Source organism: Mustela nivalis (genome assembly GCF_964662115.1).
Source record: "Mustela nivalis genome assembly, chromosome: 1".
NCBI classification, from domain to species: domain Eukaryota; kingdom Metazoa; phylum Chordata; class Mammalia; order Carnivora; family Mustelidae; genus Mustela; species Mustela nivalis.
In genome coordinates, this window is record NC_139020.1 from 107,733,844 (window position 1) to 107,749,225 (window position 15,382).

A 15,382-nucleotide genomic window follows, 5' to 3' on the forward strand; every position below is an offset into this window, starting at 1 on the left:
CATGGAAATCCTCTTGGGTGTTCAGGCTTGGTTCAGAGGTCAGCATCTGCAGAGCTCTTCCAGACCCTCAGAACGGCAGTGTATGTATGTGTGCTTTGCACACTTTTCATTCTGTCTTACATATTTCAGTGTGTCCCTGGTGAGCCTAGGAGCTCTTTGAGACCTCAAGGCCAAGTCTGACTCAGCACCTACACCTGCTAAGTCCATAAACTGTGCCTTATTAAGGACAGGAGGTGCTAGCAAATGTCTCTTTTGAGCACCTGTGAAGACAGGGCACATGACATCATGTCAACTAACAGCTGTGCCGGAGGGGATGTTGAGAAGCTCATGCTAGGGTTACCGCGGTTCGTTTGATCGTGAGCCCAGCCATTGGAATTCTGTTGAATTGGCCTGATAGCAGTCCACTGCCCCCCTTTCTCAGGCCTGCTTCCCACATACCCAGCAGATGTCTGCCTAGTGCCAGGCCTTGGAGCTTTTTGTTTCACTTAAGAATATAGAGTAAGGTAAAAATCAGGGAAGATTCTGCTTGGAATGTGAACATTTTTTAGTTTGAAAGTTCAGGCTTTTGGGGCGCCTGGGTGGCTCAGTGAGTTAAGCCTCTGCGTTTGGCCCAGGTCATGATTTCAGGGTCCTGGATCGAGCCCTGCATGGACTTTCTGCTTGGCAGGGAGCCCGCTTCTCTCTCCCCCACACCCCCCTACTCCTGCCTTTGCTTGCTTCTCTGCCTGCTTGTGATCTCTGTCAAATAAATAAATAAAATCTTAAAAAAATAAAAAAAAGTCCAGGCTTTGTGTGGTGTTTTTTTTTTTTTTTTTAAATCCCAGAGCTCCTTAAGATGTAAAAACAAGGGGAGAATTTTTTAGTCTATGTCTGCCTCTAGCAAAATAACCATCTATAGTAGAGTTGTAACTGCAAATAATAAAACCTGGGTCATCGAGCTTGATTTTGAAGACTTGGATTCAAGTCTTGGCTTTACCATTTGTCAGCCTCAAAATCTTGGGCAGTTGCCTGACCTCTGTAACCCTCAGTTTCTTTAGTGGACAATTGGGAAATTGTTCTTACAGGGTTGTTGCAAGGTATAAATGAGGTTTTGGGCATTAAATTGGGATTTTTATTCCTGTTTAATTCACGAGTTGGATTTGAAGGCCATTTTTTTCACTAATTTTTTTTTTTTCTTTTTTTGGGTACCATCTACACATAATGTTACATTAGTTTTTGGTGTATAATGCAGTGATTCGATATCTTTATGTGTTACGCTAGGCTCACCAGAAGTGTAGCTGCCATCTGTCACCATATCCCTCTGTTACAATATCATTAACGATACTCCTTATGCTGTGCCTTTTATTCTGTGACCTACCCATTCCCTATACTTCTATACTTCTATTCCCTTTGCCCATTGTTGCCCATCCCCCCACCCCCTGCCTTCTGACAACTATCAGTTTATTCTCTGTATTTTAGGTCTTACTGAAGGCCATTTTAAAATAGAAGTTTCAAAATGTTTGCTTTTGAAGGAAAATGCTTGGATATGTAAGTTTGCACACACATGTTTTATGTTTTCAATGACAAGTGAATTTTCATACAGCACGCTTAGGGGACATATATAGCTTACGACACTCAGTTATAGTCCACATAAATTAAAGCCACAGAATCATAGCTTTGAGAAATTCTGGAAGCCTTGGAAGACAAGGGACTGATCATTAAGGACTGCTGCTTGTGGGCTCATGCCTCCTGGAGTTGGAATCCCAGGGCATGATTACTTAGACCCCGATGGGTAGGTGGTAGTAGGACTGTTTTGCAGACAGGGAGAGTTGAGCTCAGGGAGGTTAAGTAACCTACACAAATCCTGTATCCAAACATTCACCTGCATCCTGTACTCATGGTGGCCTCTAGAATGCCTTTCCCTTCCAGACGTGACGGTGCCTGCCTTTGCTTTGTGGGTCCTTTATCCTCTCCCTGCAGGAGAGGTCCCTGGTTCTGGACCAGATAGAGCAGTAGAAATGGGCCGTGTGGATGTCCCATAACTCATTTAATTACCCCGGAAGAGTGTCTTTCCTGTTCCTGCCAAGAATTTGTTCATTTTAAGCTCCTTTGACTACTCATTCTTCAGCCTGTTCCTGTTCTCCTGTTCCCGGAGAGATTTGCCATTGCACATCTCTTGTTTTGAGGTCAGGAATGTATTTGACGAGGACTTCATGTTTCATTTTAAAAAATTATAGGTGGAGGGGCACCTGGGTGGCTCAGTGGCTTAAGCCGCTGCCTTCGGCTCGGGTCATGATCTCGGGGTCCTGGGATCGAGTCCCACATCGGGCTCTCTGCTCGGCAGGGAACCTGCTTCCTCCTCTCTCTCTCTCTGCCTGCCTCTCTGCCTACTTGTGATCTCTCTCTGTCAAATAAATTAAAAAAAAAAATCTTTAAAAAATTATAGGTGGAAACAAACAGGGTTGCTGGAGGAGTGGTGGGTGGGGGGTAGCATAACTGGGGGATGGGCATGAAAGGGAGCACGTGACATGATGAGCACTGGGTGTTATACACAACCGATAAATTATTGAACTCTACGTATGAAACTAATGATGGACTCTACGTTGGCTAATTGAATTTAACTTAAAAATGGAAAAAATTACAGGTGGAAAATAAAATTCATTGAGTAGTTTCCATCATCTCCTCCAAACATGATGAGAAGAAGCAGCACAGGGCCAGGATTAGGAGTCATGACTGTCATCCTGAGTCTGTCACTGACCAGGCAGGGGACTTTGAGCCCAGCCCTCCCATTTCTGTAAGGACCTCAGTATCTTTACCTGGAAAGAGCTGAGGGCATTCCGAGGTTACTCCCAAGATTTTAAAATTCTGCATGTTTTGTGGTGTCAGAACCATCACTTTCTGGGGAGCTGTGTAATCCTGCAGCTGTTTCTCTAATACTTTTCAATCTTTAGATTTAATGTATTCAACAATGTATAATTTTTTAAAGGGACGCTTTTATAGACACTTCTGAAATACCGGGAGGGGGGGATAAATGGATGTTAAAAAATAGAAAACAACCAATTAAATAGTATATAGCATGTAATTCTCCTTGGAAACTTACCACGAAATTGAGGAGCACTTTAACAACTAGTAATTTAAATTGCATTTGAACTCTGCTAATGGTTTGTTTGCATGGGAACTTCAATCATTTCACAGGGGTTCTTTAGCAAAGCTCCTTGTTCGCGTTATGGAAAAGAAGAAAAAAGTTATTAAGAGAGAAGCTGATGATGGAAGAGGAGACCACTGTCCTCTGTGCATGTGTGAGAGGTTGCCCAAGGGCCAAGGTGGAGAGCCTCACTTTCCAGTTTAGAGACCTAGCCAAGGCTGATGCCCTCTACTGCTGTTGGAGAAACCGTTTTGATTTCGATCTCCCTCCACAAGGAGAAACTTCAGTTTTCTGCGACTTGCGGGGGAGTGATGTCTAGACTGTACCGTCCATGGGTCTGTTGTTCGCCTCTGCCTACTTCATTCCTCAGCAAGTGTGAAACGATGCCTTTCTCGTGTCAGTAGAAAGGCATTGAGAATTCTCATGTCCTTAAAGACCACTAGGTCTCATTGCTTTGCAAGTTCATCTTGATTATGTGCCATCTTCCTGACTTTATTTCTTTTTGCCATCAGGCTATCCTGACAGCCCTGGACCAGATGGCCTGGGACCATCTGCCACTAACTGTGGCTCCTGGAGTGGCCACCTCCCTCCTCTGGCCCCAGCTTCTCCTCCTGTCAGTTGGAATGGTTGAGGCGGGCCATTTTTAAGGTTCCTCCCATCTTTGAGTGGATCTGAGTGTTTGAGGATTGAATGAGATAATATACACAAGTCAATTTCATGGTTGGTTGGATAATGTTTAAAATGACAACAATGAAAATGGGAGTAGTGGTTTTTCTGGTATATGGGTTCTTCCTGCATATACAAAGCACACATGTTGTAACAGCCACTGCCTCGGAATACTCATCAGTTGGAATATGTACTGCATCATCCTTAGCACAATAGTAATAGGTCTCAATGAAATAAAACCTGTAAGGAGGACTGATCTGAAAGCATCAGGATCGTCCAGCTCTCTGCTGCTCACGGGCTGTCCTTTTTGTAGTCAAAGAAACTAAACTTTGGGGGAGAGGGGGTCACTCAATCCCATAGTCGGAAATTTGTCTCCAAACTCATATATATATATTGCTCTATGTTTATTTGTTGTTCAGATTTTGCTATTAATTTTTTCTTGGTTAAAGTGTGAAAATCTAACTATTGGTTTCTTTCCTCTCAGTGAGGATGACGAAGTCTTTTCCTCAGGAGAACTGGGGGGCCTGCAATCTTCTTTCAGTGATTCTGTGACAAATTGGTGCAACAGAAGTGCCAGGAGCTGACTGGGGGCTTAGCAGGTGTAGATGGAAGCCTCCAAATTTGTAGGCTTCAAGCCTGGCATCATTCCTGGTTTGGCCTAGTCAAGTGAGTTCTTAAAGCTGGAAAGTTCTAAAGCTGGCAAGATCCTAGAGATTTGTTGTGATTTTTTTTTTTTTAAAAGATTCATTTATTTATTTTTAGAGAGGGGGGTGGGGAGGGGCAGAGGGAGAGCCAGCGAGAAACCTGAAGCCAACTCCACGATGAGCACAGAGCCCACTTGGGGGGCTTGATCTGAGGGCTCTGAGATCATGACCTGAGCCCTGAAATCAAGAGTTGGCCGCTCCACTGACTGAACCACCCAGGGACCCAAGATCCAAAAGATTTGTAAGCAGCCCTTGTCTCCCATTTTCCACAGGTGGAGACCTTGAGGCACAGAAATACAGCTGAAGACAAGCCAGTCACCTGGTTCTCATTTGAGGCCTTTTCTCATTGTTCTCCTGGGCATCATCCTCAGAGGGAAGCAATATTTCTTCAGTTGGTGAGTTCTATGAAGAAGAGAAGACTCTTTTCTTTTATAATTATAATTATATTATACTTTATGATTTTATAAATAATGCGTATGTTTAATGAGTTTAAAAATCCACAGTATCCATGGAATGTGGGGGCACTAGTAGCTGGGTGGAATGAGGATTAGGAAAGAACCACAGTCTTCTTTCTTTTTATCTTGAGTTGATTTCACTGGTCATGGACAAAATAGAACAGTCCTAATAAAATGTGTGGCAGAGCAGAGGCAGGCCTCAGCTCTTGGAAGGAGGCATGAAGAGAAATTGGAAGAAAATTGGGAGTAGTGATGAGTTTGGATTGCCAGTAATTGTATTGCTTCCTTCTTTCTCCTTTGGCAGGGAGGGACGCGTTCTTGAAATTGAAAGACCAAAATGAAAATGTCAGTGAACAGTGGTATGGGTGTTTGCAAGGAAAGAAAAGTTGTATTATTGAATGATTCTTGTTTACCCCCCGTTCGAGGTGCTGTTTCTTCTGCAATCTCATTTTGTTTTCACAAAAATCCTTCGAGGTAGCCGGGGAGGCTAGATTTGCTCAGGCAGAGAGTGTGAGCCGTTGTCTTAAAGGGCCTGCTAGAGTTCCGCTGGGATTCCGTTCCACACTCAGAAAGGGGAATGGCGAACAGGTAAGGGAAGCTTTCCCTCGTGTTTTGAAATACTTCTGCGTTCAGCTGGTAGACTGAACATCATGTTCTAGAAAATAGGCGCAGTGAAAAGGATGGTGGTGTGGGCCCCCCTTGGCTGGGCAGAGATCTGAGGAAAACAACGGGACAATTCTAGGAAGAGCTTCCATTTAGACTTTGAGATTGGAGTTCCCCCTCTTGAGGGCCAGTCCCTGTGTACCCCAAGCGCTGGCTGTATACTGAGTACATAATCTGCCTTGCCTGAGTTTAGGGCATAGTTTTCCAGAACAGAGCAGGTACTGTAGTGAGTGACAAAACCTAACTTCATTTAAAAGTGTGACAGTTTACAGTTACATTTGGTCACCTTCTCTTCATCAATGTATCTTAAAAGAACAACTGATCTTCTGTGTGCCAATCGATCTACATCAGATAAAAGGCTGGCAACCACTGCTTCGGCTCTTAAATACCTTAGCTTGTTCAAATTTCACACAAGGTCTTGGATGTTTTGCCCTCAGCACACACTTTAGGAATCAAATGTGCATCTTTGTTACCTGCTCTACTTCCCGAGTTTTTTCAGTGTTTAAAGTGAAATTATGATTAATATGAAGACTTGAACCTGGATTAAAAACAAAAATGCAGTGTATGATGACAGAATGGGATAGAACACCTAAGCAGGGGGAAGCTGGAAGACACTTAGAAATTTTCATTGTCCGAAGCTAATTGTGAGCCAGCAGTGGTTTATGTCTCCAAAAATGCTAACGCAGGGGGTGCCTGGGTGGCTCAGTGGGTTAAGCCTCTGCCTTCGGCTCAGGGCATGATCTCAGGGTCCTGGGATCGAGCCCCGCATTGGGCTCTCTGCTCAGCGGGGAGCCTGCTTCCATTCCTCTCTCTCTGCCTACCTCTCTGCCTACTTGTGATCGCTCTGTCAAATAAATAAATAAAATCTTAAAAAAAAAACAACAACAAAAAACCAGAACACTAAAATGCCAATGCAGCCTTGGACTTCATGAAATAGAGTGTCCTCTAGAACTCGGTGGATAGGGGATCCTGCTAGAAGCTGGCAAGTCCAGAGGTGAGGTGGGCATCAGCCCTAGTTTGAACAGGACTCGGCTCTGTCTCTTTGTTTTTGCTCCTTGCTCTGCCTTCTCTGTGTTGACTTCCACCTTGGAAGTTTCACCCTGTGGTCATGAGACAGCTGCCTACTCCATCCAGGCTCTAGGCCTCCTCTTCCCACCGCGGGGGAAGAGCCTTGTTTGCCATGTCCCCATGGCCTTGGGTTGCTGTGCATTCCTCACACAGTCACTGAGGCCGAGAGGACGGGACTGTGCTAACTCGCCTGTGCATTGGTCTCTCCTCTGAAAGACAGCCCCCCCCAATCTCATGGCAGCTACATGGCATAGAAGAGTGGTCCCTCAAAGAATTTCTGGGTATTGCTAGGAGGCGGTGAGAGGCCTAGCGTTGTTTCGGTGACCGTGAACTTTTTCCCTACCTTCCTAACAGAGCTCCCCTAGAGTGTCAGATTTTAGTCCTTTCTTCGTCCTCGGAGAGGAACATTAGCCAGCTGGACTGTCTATACGAGAATGCTGTAAAGACTGGAAACGACGTTTCACCAGGAAGTGTTATGGGAATGAGACTCCACTGGGGAGGGCAGGAGGCAGAGTATACATTGAGGATGGCCTTTAAGAATGTAAAACCTGGGGGTACAAGGGTGGTTCGGGGGGTTAAGCCTTTGCCTTCGGCTTAGGTCATGGTCTCAGGGTCCTGGGCTTGAGTCCCGCATCGGGCTCTCTGCTCAGCAGGGAGCCTGCTTCCCTCTCTGTTTCTGCCTGCCTCTCTGCCTACTTGTGATCTCTTTTTCTCTCTCTCTGTCAAATAAATAAATAAAACCTTTAAAAAGAAAAGAATACAAAACCTGATCAGAAGAGGGCTAGCATCTCTCATTCGTAGGTGTATCTTGAGTCTAGTGGGATCTTTAGCACATAATATGTACATAGTGCATTTCCATGGATAGAAGGAATGAATCTAAATGTAGTAAGTGAACCTTCCAAGGGCATTCCATCAGACACTGGCCATTCTCTTTGGAGAGTTTTAGGAAATCTAGCACAGATGAGGCTACCTTCATGTCTCTCTGAGATGGAAACAAATCTGTGAGTGCCTAACAAGGCTGTGAGTTTGTGGAATGGGGTATCAGAGGTCTTCCATTATTAAATGTGCACCCCCAGAAAAACAGTGCACCCCTGCCTTTGTTTCCCTGATCTGGGAGTTAGGAGTGATAATCATTGCACTGCCCGCCTCTCATGTTTGCAGATGGATCAGGAGAGGCCAACCTGTCTTGCAGACTGTGAAGTGCGGTCCATACATGATAGATTATTACATGATAGATAGGTTGTTGTCTTCTTTGGTTTAATGAGTCATCTTGAATATAAAGAAGAATAAGACAGTGTAATGTGTAGTCTCCAGGACCATGCCAGCTACATGGTATAAGCTCAGTGTATGTTTTTCCTCCCAGTCCTGCAGCCCCATCATCTTTAGGACTGGATGGGTGCTAATTTGTCCTTAGTCTTTGAAAAGAGCTAGATCTGGAACCTTGTGTAATGGTCGTGGTTGATGTTGAAATGAAATTGTGTGCTGTTAGTACTTTTCATATTTGATTTTGCTCTTGGTAGCAGGAGGTGGAAGGAGCTAGAATTGGGAGACTGAAGAAGTCTCCATTCTTGAGAAATTCCTTAGAAGTTACAGTCTAGCTATTCCGCTCTTGCTCTGTTTGATTAGATAATCACACCTTCTGCTCTAGGCGTCACCGGCTCAGTGGGAGTCAGGAAGGAAATTATTTTCCTCTGTTGATACTACTGTATAATTGTTGACGGTAGCCAAGGGCTTTCATTTTTAATATTTCCTCTTTGGTCCTTAGAAGGATCAGGTATTAGTCTGTGCCGGAAGCAAAGCTACGGTCACTTCCGCCAGAGGTGAATGTCTTGGCTCCCTACAATCACTTGGTCAGGTGGTTTCTGGGCATGTGTGACCATCTGCTGAGCCAGCTTTCATTGCTTATTATGTTACTGCTTCAAAAATACAAAAAGACTTGCTGGGTCTGAGCAGGAGCCCATCCAGCCACCTAGGGCTCTGTGACGGTTCTGTAACCCAGGGATGTCTTATAGGAAATGTTTGCTATCCATGAAAGTTAAAGGTAGAGCTCTCTCACTCTCTCTCTCTGTTTTGTTTCCTTCCTCCTAAGTCCATATTCTTCTGTTTCTTCTATTTCAGCACAGTGGAGATGCCTCTGTTCTGTGTTGCGTAGGGCACTAGGAGGTCAGAGGAATTTTCAGGTTCTCCTCCTTGGATTCCTGTGTGTTAGGAAGGGTCTGATGCCTAATGCATGGGGAGCCCCGTGAGTCCTTGGTATGCTAGGTGGGTAAGGAGTCTCTGATCTTACCCACCTAGGTGTGGTTCCGTCTCCAGTTTTTTTGCCGTCAACATCCTGCAGCCAAAAGTGTCATGTTGACCTTGAGCTATACTGATTTTATTTCCAGGGTCCTCTCTGTGTGGTCAGAACATGCCTGGGTATGTGTCACTAAATGGGGAAGCATCTCTGCCTGGGGAGGGTGGGCAAGGGTTCTCCCTAAGTGTTTCTGATAGCTAACGTCTTATGGTCTACTTCCTAGGCCTGAAAAATGGTGAAGTTGGTAGGGACCAGGCCTCTCCTCTGTGGCTGCTATCTTTATTATCCATTGCTGCATAACAAGCCCTAAACTTATTGCTTAAAACAAGGAATGTTTATAATCTCACACTGTCTGTGATTTGGGACATGGGAGCAGCTTAGATGGGAGGTTCAGGGCCTCTCCCGAGGTTGTAGTCTAGGTGTCTGCTGGCCTGCAGTCTCATCTGAAGGCTCAGCTGGGGAAGACCCCCTCACCCCCACCCCCCAGGCTCTGGCAGGATTTATGTCCTCTCAGGATTTTGGACTGAAGGCCTCAGATCCTCGTGGACTGTTGGCTGAAGGTGGCCCTCAGTTTTTTGCCATGAGGGCCCCGCCATAGGGCAGCTCACAAGATGGCAGCTGCCTTTCCTCCATGCAAGTGAGTAAGAGAGAATCCCCCAGATACAAGGCACAGCCTTTCTGTAACCTCATCCTGGTTGTGGCACACCTTCTCTCTCTGCCTCGCTGTATTGCTCAAAGCAAGGCATGAAATCTAGCCCACACTCAAGGGGAGGGATTGTACAAGGGTATGAATACCAGGAGATGGAGTTATAGACAGCCATCTTAAGGGCCGTCTACACAGATGCCCTAGGTTACATGGCATATATGAAGGTGGGAGAAGGAGTTACACGGAGCCACTGAAGAAACTCAGCACACTGCTGTGGACCAACCTAACTTGAAGGCGTTTGGGACAGAACGCGGTTTAAAATCTAGATATAAGCATTGATCTATAACTGCACAGAATGCAAACTTGGCATGGCTTCTCAGAGGAGGAACACACACTTTGGAAGAGCGCTGTACTCCCATGCCTCTACATTTTTACCCTCCTGAGCAGTTAGAGCTGCTTGGATAGAAGTGCTCCTTTGTTCTTGCTGGAGCTTTTGCTCTACCCATGGGACACCCAAACCTAGAGAGGGGACAGACTCCTTCTGGGGTCACAGAGCCATCAGCAGCCTTTGGGGGGTTCCCCAGAGACTCCTTTGTCTCTGGCTCCACTCCATCTTTCCATACTGCCTCTGCTTCCGTCCATACCGGTTTTCAGCATGTTTTCTCTGCTCTTTACAGCCTCTTTCCTGTCCCAGAAAGCGATTAGGGGAAAACAGGTTGAAATTTGGAGTCTTGAGCCTTCATGTTGTCCCTTTAGTTAAGTTTCAGGGTCTGCATCTCCTGTTGGGTAGAACTGTGTCCTGAAAAGTTGCATAAATCGGTGTTACTTGGCTCGGTGTGTCTCTGCAGTAGGAATAACGTTTGTATTAAGCATAGTAAGCCGATATACAGCATCGCTGTGGGACTGACAGGATCAGACATAAAACCTCAGCCAGTACCTTCTGTCTGGCAGAAAGTTGTTTTCTAGAGAATCTATCCTCCTGCTGCCCCCCTCCCCAGCCCCAAGCAAACTGTCTTTTATAAAACCAAGCCCAGCAGTCCATTTCATAGAAGATGACAGGTTCCCTTAGAGTTTTCCTTAACATTCCTAAAAAATTCATGGAAATGGAAAGCTGAAAATTATGGTCAAGCTCATTAGTAGCCCTGTAGCCAAAAGAAGGAAAGCCTGCTTAGGTTAGTAAGACTGTCACTAGCCAGAATGTTAATACTACTCCCCTGCTCCATGGCCCTTTTTGACTCTCTCTCTCTCTCTCTCTATATATATATATATTTTATATCATTAGTGCTTTCAAAGTGTTGCTTGTCTCTAATTTCTTACTGAAAGTCTGTAACAGGAAATAGTTTCTGTTGGGTGAAGGCAACAAGGTAGAGCAAAATTTGGAAAAGGGAGACTTTCATGTATCTGCCTGATCTTACTGAAGTCACTTACACATTTTTTTAAGTGGTTTCCATGTCTGAAAAACGGGTGCAAAGAGCAGCTGCTCTTTGGGCTCTTTCGTGTTCACAGAGCAGAATATTGGGTTCAGAGGGCCTGTGGAGTCTGGTACTTAGCACATAGTAGGTGCCCATGAAACATTAGCCTGTGCCCTCCTTAACTGTCTGTAAGTGCTGGGAATCACCCTCAGTTCTGGGCTCTGTCAGGCCATTTTCCCAATGCCTCCCCTTTGCACTGTCCACTTGGCTTGGACCAGACCCTCAGCATTTACATGTGTCATTCCGGAATAGGTAAAAAGCCTTTATGTTTATAATTTTGCTCAAGACATAAATACAGACATCATAATATGCTCATATTTTCTGGCATTTGGAAATATAGTAGCTCTAAGAACAAAATACTCATACCCTGTACTTCATGAGCAAGGCCTTGGGGGTACCAGTGCTGGAAAAGTAAGTGTTGCTCTCATCATGACAAGGTTTTCTGGTCCAGAGGATGAGCTCCACTAAGCTGCCAACAGCAACCTCTTCCTCTGTACGTGGAAGCTTCTCTGGGCCTGCCCACACTGACCCTCTTTGGTTTCCTCTTCGGGCTTCTATAGGATGACATCACCTCACCCCGCTTCAATGGCGACTGGCTTGAGTTATATCAGTTATTAAAAATGATCTAATATTTCCCTTTTAAATCTAGGGCCCTGGCTCGTCCTATGATTAAGCTAGTGATTTATTTATAATATGGTACGAGACGGCTGCAGCCACTCTATGATGTAATCTAAGAATGACATGAAAACAAAATAGGCTTTTACATAATGAAAGTGTTCCTGTAATGCATTTTATAGCAAGGCTTTTTTTTCCCATTGAGAATGGAGAGAGATTCTTTCCTTTCCTCCCACTCCTTCCTTATCTTCTTTTCCCATTTATGAGTCTTAAGGCCTTTAAGTCAATTAAAAAAAAAAAAAAAAAACACATACCAGCTTTGGGAGCATCACACAGACTCTGGTTTGCTTTTCTAATCTTGTCTTGTCATCTGCTTCTTTGCTCCTCTGCCCAGGGCCACCATGGCGTCCGTCATGGGTATTGCTCTGCCCAGCTGCCTGTCGCCCTCATCAGAGCCCAGCAGCCCTCATCCTTCCATTGTTTGTGCTGAACCTACTCTTGTTAATGCCTCTATGATCTTGAATTTTCTTCTGCTAAAGTCCGAGACACTCCACTGGTTCCTACAGATAGTAGGCCTCTTCAGTTCTGGCTCAGATGTACTTCTTCCTCCATCCTTCTCTGAAACTTCTGTCCCCTACTTGGAAACCCTTTCTCGGTCTTTCTTACAGAACTCCGTGCAGTGGCAGGCTCCCTATCCCCATGTCAAGGCGTATTCACAGTGTATCAGAGTTGGAAGAGGAGAAGTGACTTAGGGGAGTGGGGAAAGGGGCCTCTGTAGTTCTGGTTCTGCCCTTGACACAGTCATGGGGCGGTCATGGCCCGTCTCTTGAGTGTTCGTGTTCCTCCTCTGAAGAATGAGTGGTTACAGTTCATCTCATGTGGCGATGTGGTTGTGGCTCCTTGAGATGATGTGTTGAGGATTCTGAAGCTCCGTCTTGACGGAGTAGAAAAGAGTCCATGATCATGTGGCAATATTTGCCAGGGCTGTGGTTGGGGAAGGGACGGTGGAGGCGTACAAAGAGGTCTCTTGGCTGTTTTTTGACTAGATGATTTAGAGATCTCTTTCTCTTTTGCCTTCTGGGATGCTTTGATTTGGTGACTTGAAGTGTCTTAGCTAAGGTCACACAGCTGGCAGTGGCTAGAATCCAGTCTCAGGTTTAGAGATGGTTAAAATATATGCTCTAATCTCACATTGTATTCATGCAGGCTGGCTGAGGGGGTTGAGAAGCTGAGATAAATAAGACTAGAGGGGCCATGGTTTATTGGAGGCACAAGATTCCCCCCCCCCAATTCTGTATCTCCTTGAGGTAGGGTAGGGCCAGGAGATGCCTTTCACCTCTTTGTCTTTTCTGCTTTGAAAGTGTTGTCATGGCCATACAATTCTTATGTATGTCAGTTATGGCACATTAAGGTCAAAGTCAGAAAGTTAGATGACTTTGCCAGGATCAGGGCTCACAGAGTTAACCCATGGAAGCTTTTGGATCCTCAGTTCTCCTCTCCCTGATCCCAGACAAAATGCTTAGCTCTCAGCAGAGTGCTACATTGCTCAGACTCTAGGTCAGTTCCAAACAAAAATAGGTCCTGGAACGGTAAGAGCGATGGAGGAGGTAAAGGAAGAGGGATGATTGGGATGGCCGATGACTCTGGAAATAGAGCCTTTTGAGGGATGAAAGAAGGAACTGGACATAGTTAGTGTGGAGAAGAGAGAAAAGGGGATGGAGGAAGAGGGGGTAGAGTAGGACTTTGCCATGGAAGGGGACACAGACTCACTCTTTGTGACTTCAGAAGGAGTTCTGGAGGCAGGGAGTGGGAGCAACAGAAAGACATATGAAGAAGGACTTAGTATTATGGGTAGACCAGCACTGGGATGTGCCATTTTGGGGTGTTTTGACTTCACTAATCTAGGTATTTAGGTGGAGGCTGAGACTGGTGGGTCCTTTGTAGAGGGAGTAAGATGCCTATTAAGGTCCTCCCTGTCCCCAGAATCTGGAATTTTCTGAAGGCATGTTTTATGTGCATTTTAAATAATTCCATTTTGAAATGAAGGCTTTATGGAGGAAAGTGATTCTTCCCTTCTCCATGGTCTTGGCACACATAAATGCTGACGTATCTCGGGCAATCTTTTGTCTCACTTAGCATTATTGATGAAGGAAAGCAGGCTGAGAATGTATTAGTACTTTTTTTATACGGAGTGTATTTTTTGAGGATGATATCTGTGCTTTTCAAGGTATTTCCAGAGAATTCTGTTCTGTTGGCCTTCCTCAACCCTCCCTATCCTACCGTCAATGGTTTGCTTTTTCTGTACGGTCAGAGTGCTTTGTTTATACATCCAGTGGAATATTCATGTCATTTAGCTCTGCTGTGTAAGTGGACTTCCAGTTTTCCTTCTTTACCAGATTATAGAAGCTTCTTAAGGGCATGAATCCTGTCTTATTCCTTAAGAGGACCTATAGTGCCTAGGGCAGTGGTTTGCAAATAATAATGGTGGCTCACTAACTTAACAAGTGTTGAGCATCTGCTGTGTCCTACACATTACTCCAGGTCCTATGAACATCTAACCAGCCTTCTATTTGATGGAGACAGGCCATATACATGCTAATGCATAAATATATAATATTTTAGTTGTAATCTACATTCAGAAGAAAAATAAGACAGGTTAAGGCCACAGGGGTTGGGGAGGACACAGATTTAAGTTTATTAGTCTGAGTTCTTCCTGATAAGGGTCCCCATGAGTGGGGACCTGAATGGAGTGAAGCAGTAAGTCGGGGCCCAGAAGAGGAAGAATGTTTCAGGTTGAGGAAAAGCAGTTTCAAAGGGCCTGAGGCCAAAGCCTGCTTGGTATCCTCCAGAAAAATGAGGAGGTTGGTGGCTGGAGTAGAGTGCCCGAGTGGAAGCATATAGGAGAGGAGCTCACCCATCGCTCCTAGAAACCATTGCAACAACAAATGCTTGTTAATAAATACCAATTGAAGATTCTCAGGGGGAAAAAAATGTTTGTGATGTAGAGAATCCATGGAAGTCTGACTAAAGGACTTCTCAGCTTTTCTGCTTTTCAGCTTTAAGATTCAGAGGCAGGAGGTGGGAGCTGGGACCTCCGCGGCGCATAGTTCAGAACCAGTCCAGATGTGCAGGGTCCTTGTTTTCCTGGCAGAGGACTCTCCTTTTTGACTCTACTGCCTTGGCAGGCGCACCTGCAGGGAGGCTGGGGCAGATGGGCAATTGCATGCCTAATCACCCATTCAGGCACCCACTTATTTGTTTTCCGCATGCAAATACGGGTTTTTTGCAGATGAATTTAATATATTTGTTGCTTCCTCATTTTATTTAAAACAAAACAAACGACCAACCATGTCAGTTGAGGGCAACAAATAGAAACATGAGTATTATGGTCTTGCTGTGCGTGCTGAACACACGGCTGAAAGGAATCCTAGGCAAATCAGTATTTTCTGGACTCAATTAAATTAATATTTTATATACAGTCATTATTACTATTATTATTAAACAAAAAAAAGCATTTTAAAGAGGGAAGCGGTATGATTTTTTTCCGAAATCATTTTCTCAATATTTTAGGCTCCATATTTTTTACCGTGTGGTTTCCACTTTCACTTTTTTTTAGTTTCTGAACTTCTGGACCATTGTTTTAAAAAAAGGGCATCGTGGAATTTCCACAAGCTGT

At 44.8% G+C, this 15,382-nt stretch overlaps 1 protein-coding gene across 25 annotated transcripts in view; it reads left to right on the plus strand.

Moving 5' to 3' along the window:
- Positions 1 to 15,382, plus strand: part of LPP (LIM domain containing preferred translocation partner in lipoma) — a gene marked incomplete at its 3' end in the record, with an annotated part of 643,639 nt that overhangs the window by 59,698 nt on the left and 568,559 nt on the right. For 23 of the 25 annotated variants that reach the window (XM_082694120.1, XM_082694119.1, XM_082694104.1 and 20 more), the window contains one exon: positions 4,767 to 4,889. The exons of the other annotated variants lie outside the window; for them this stretch is intronic. The remainder of the gene's footprint in view (positions 1 to 4,766; positions 4,890 to 15,382) is intronic. 25 annotated transcript variants of the gene reach the window in all.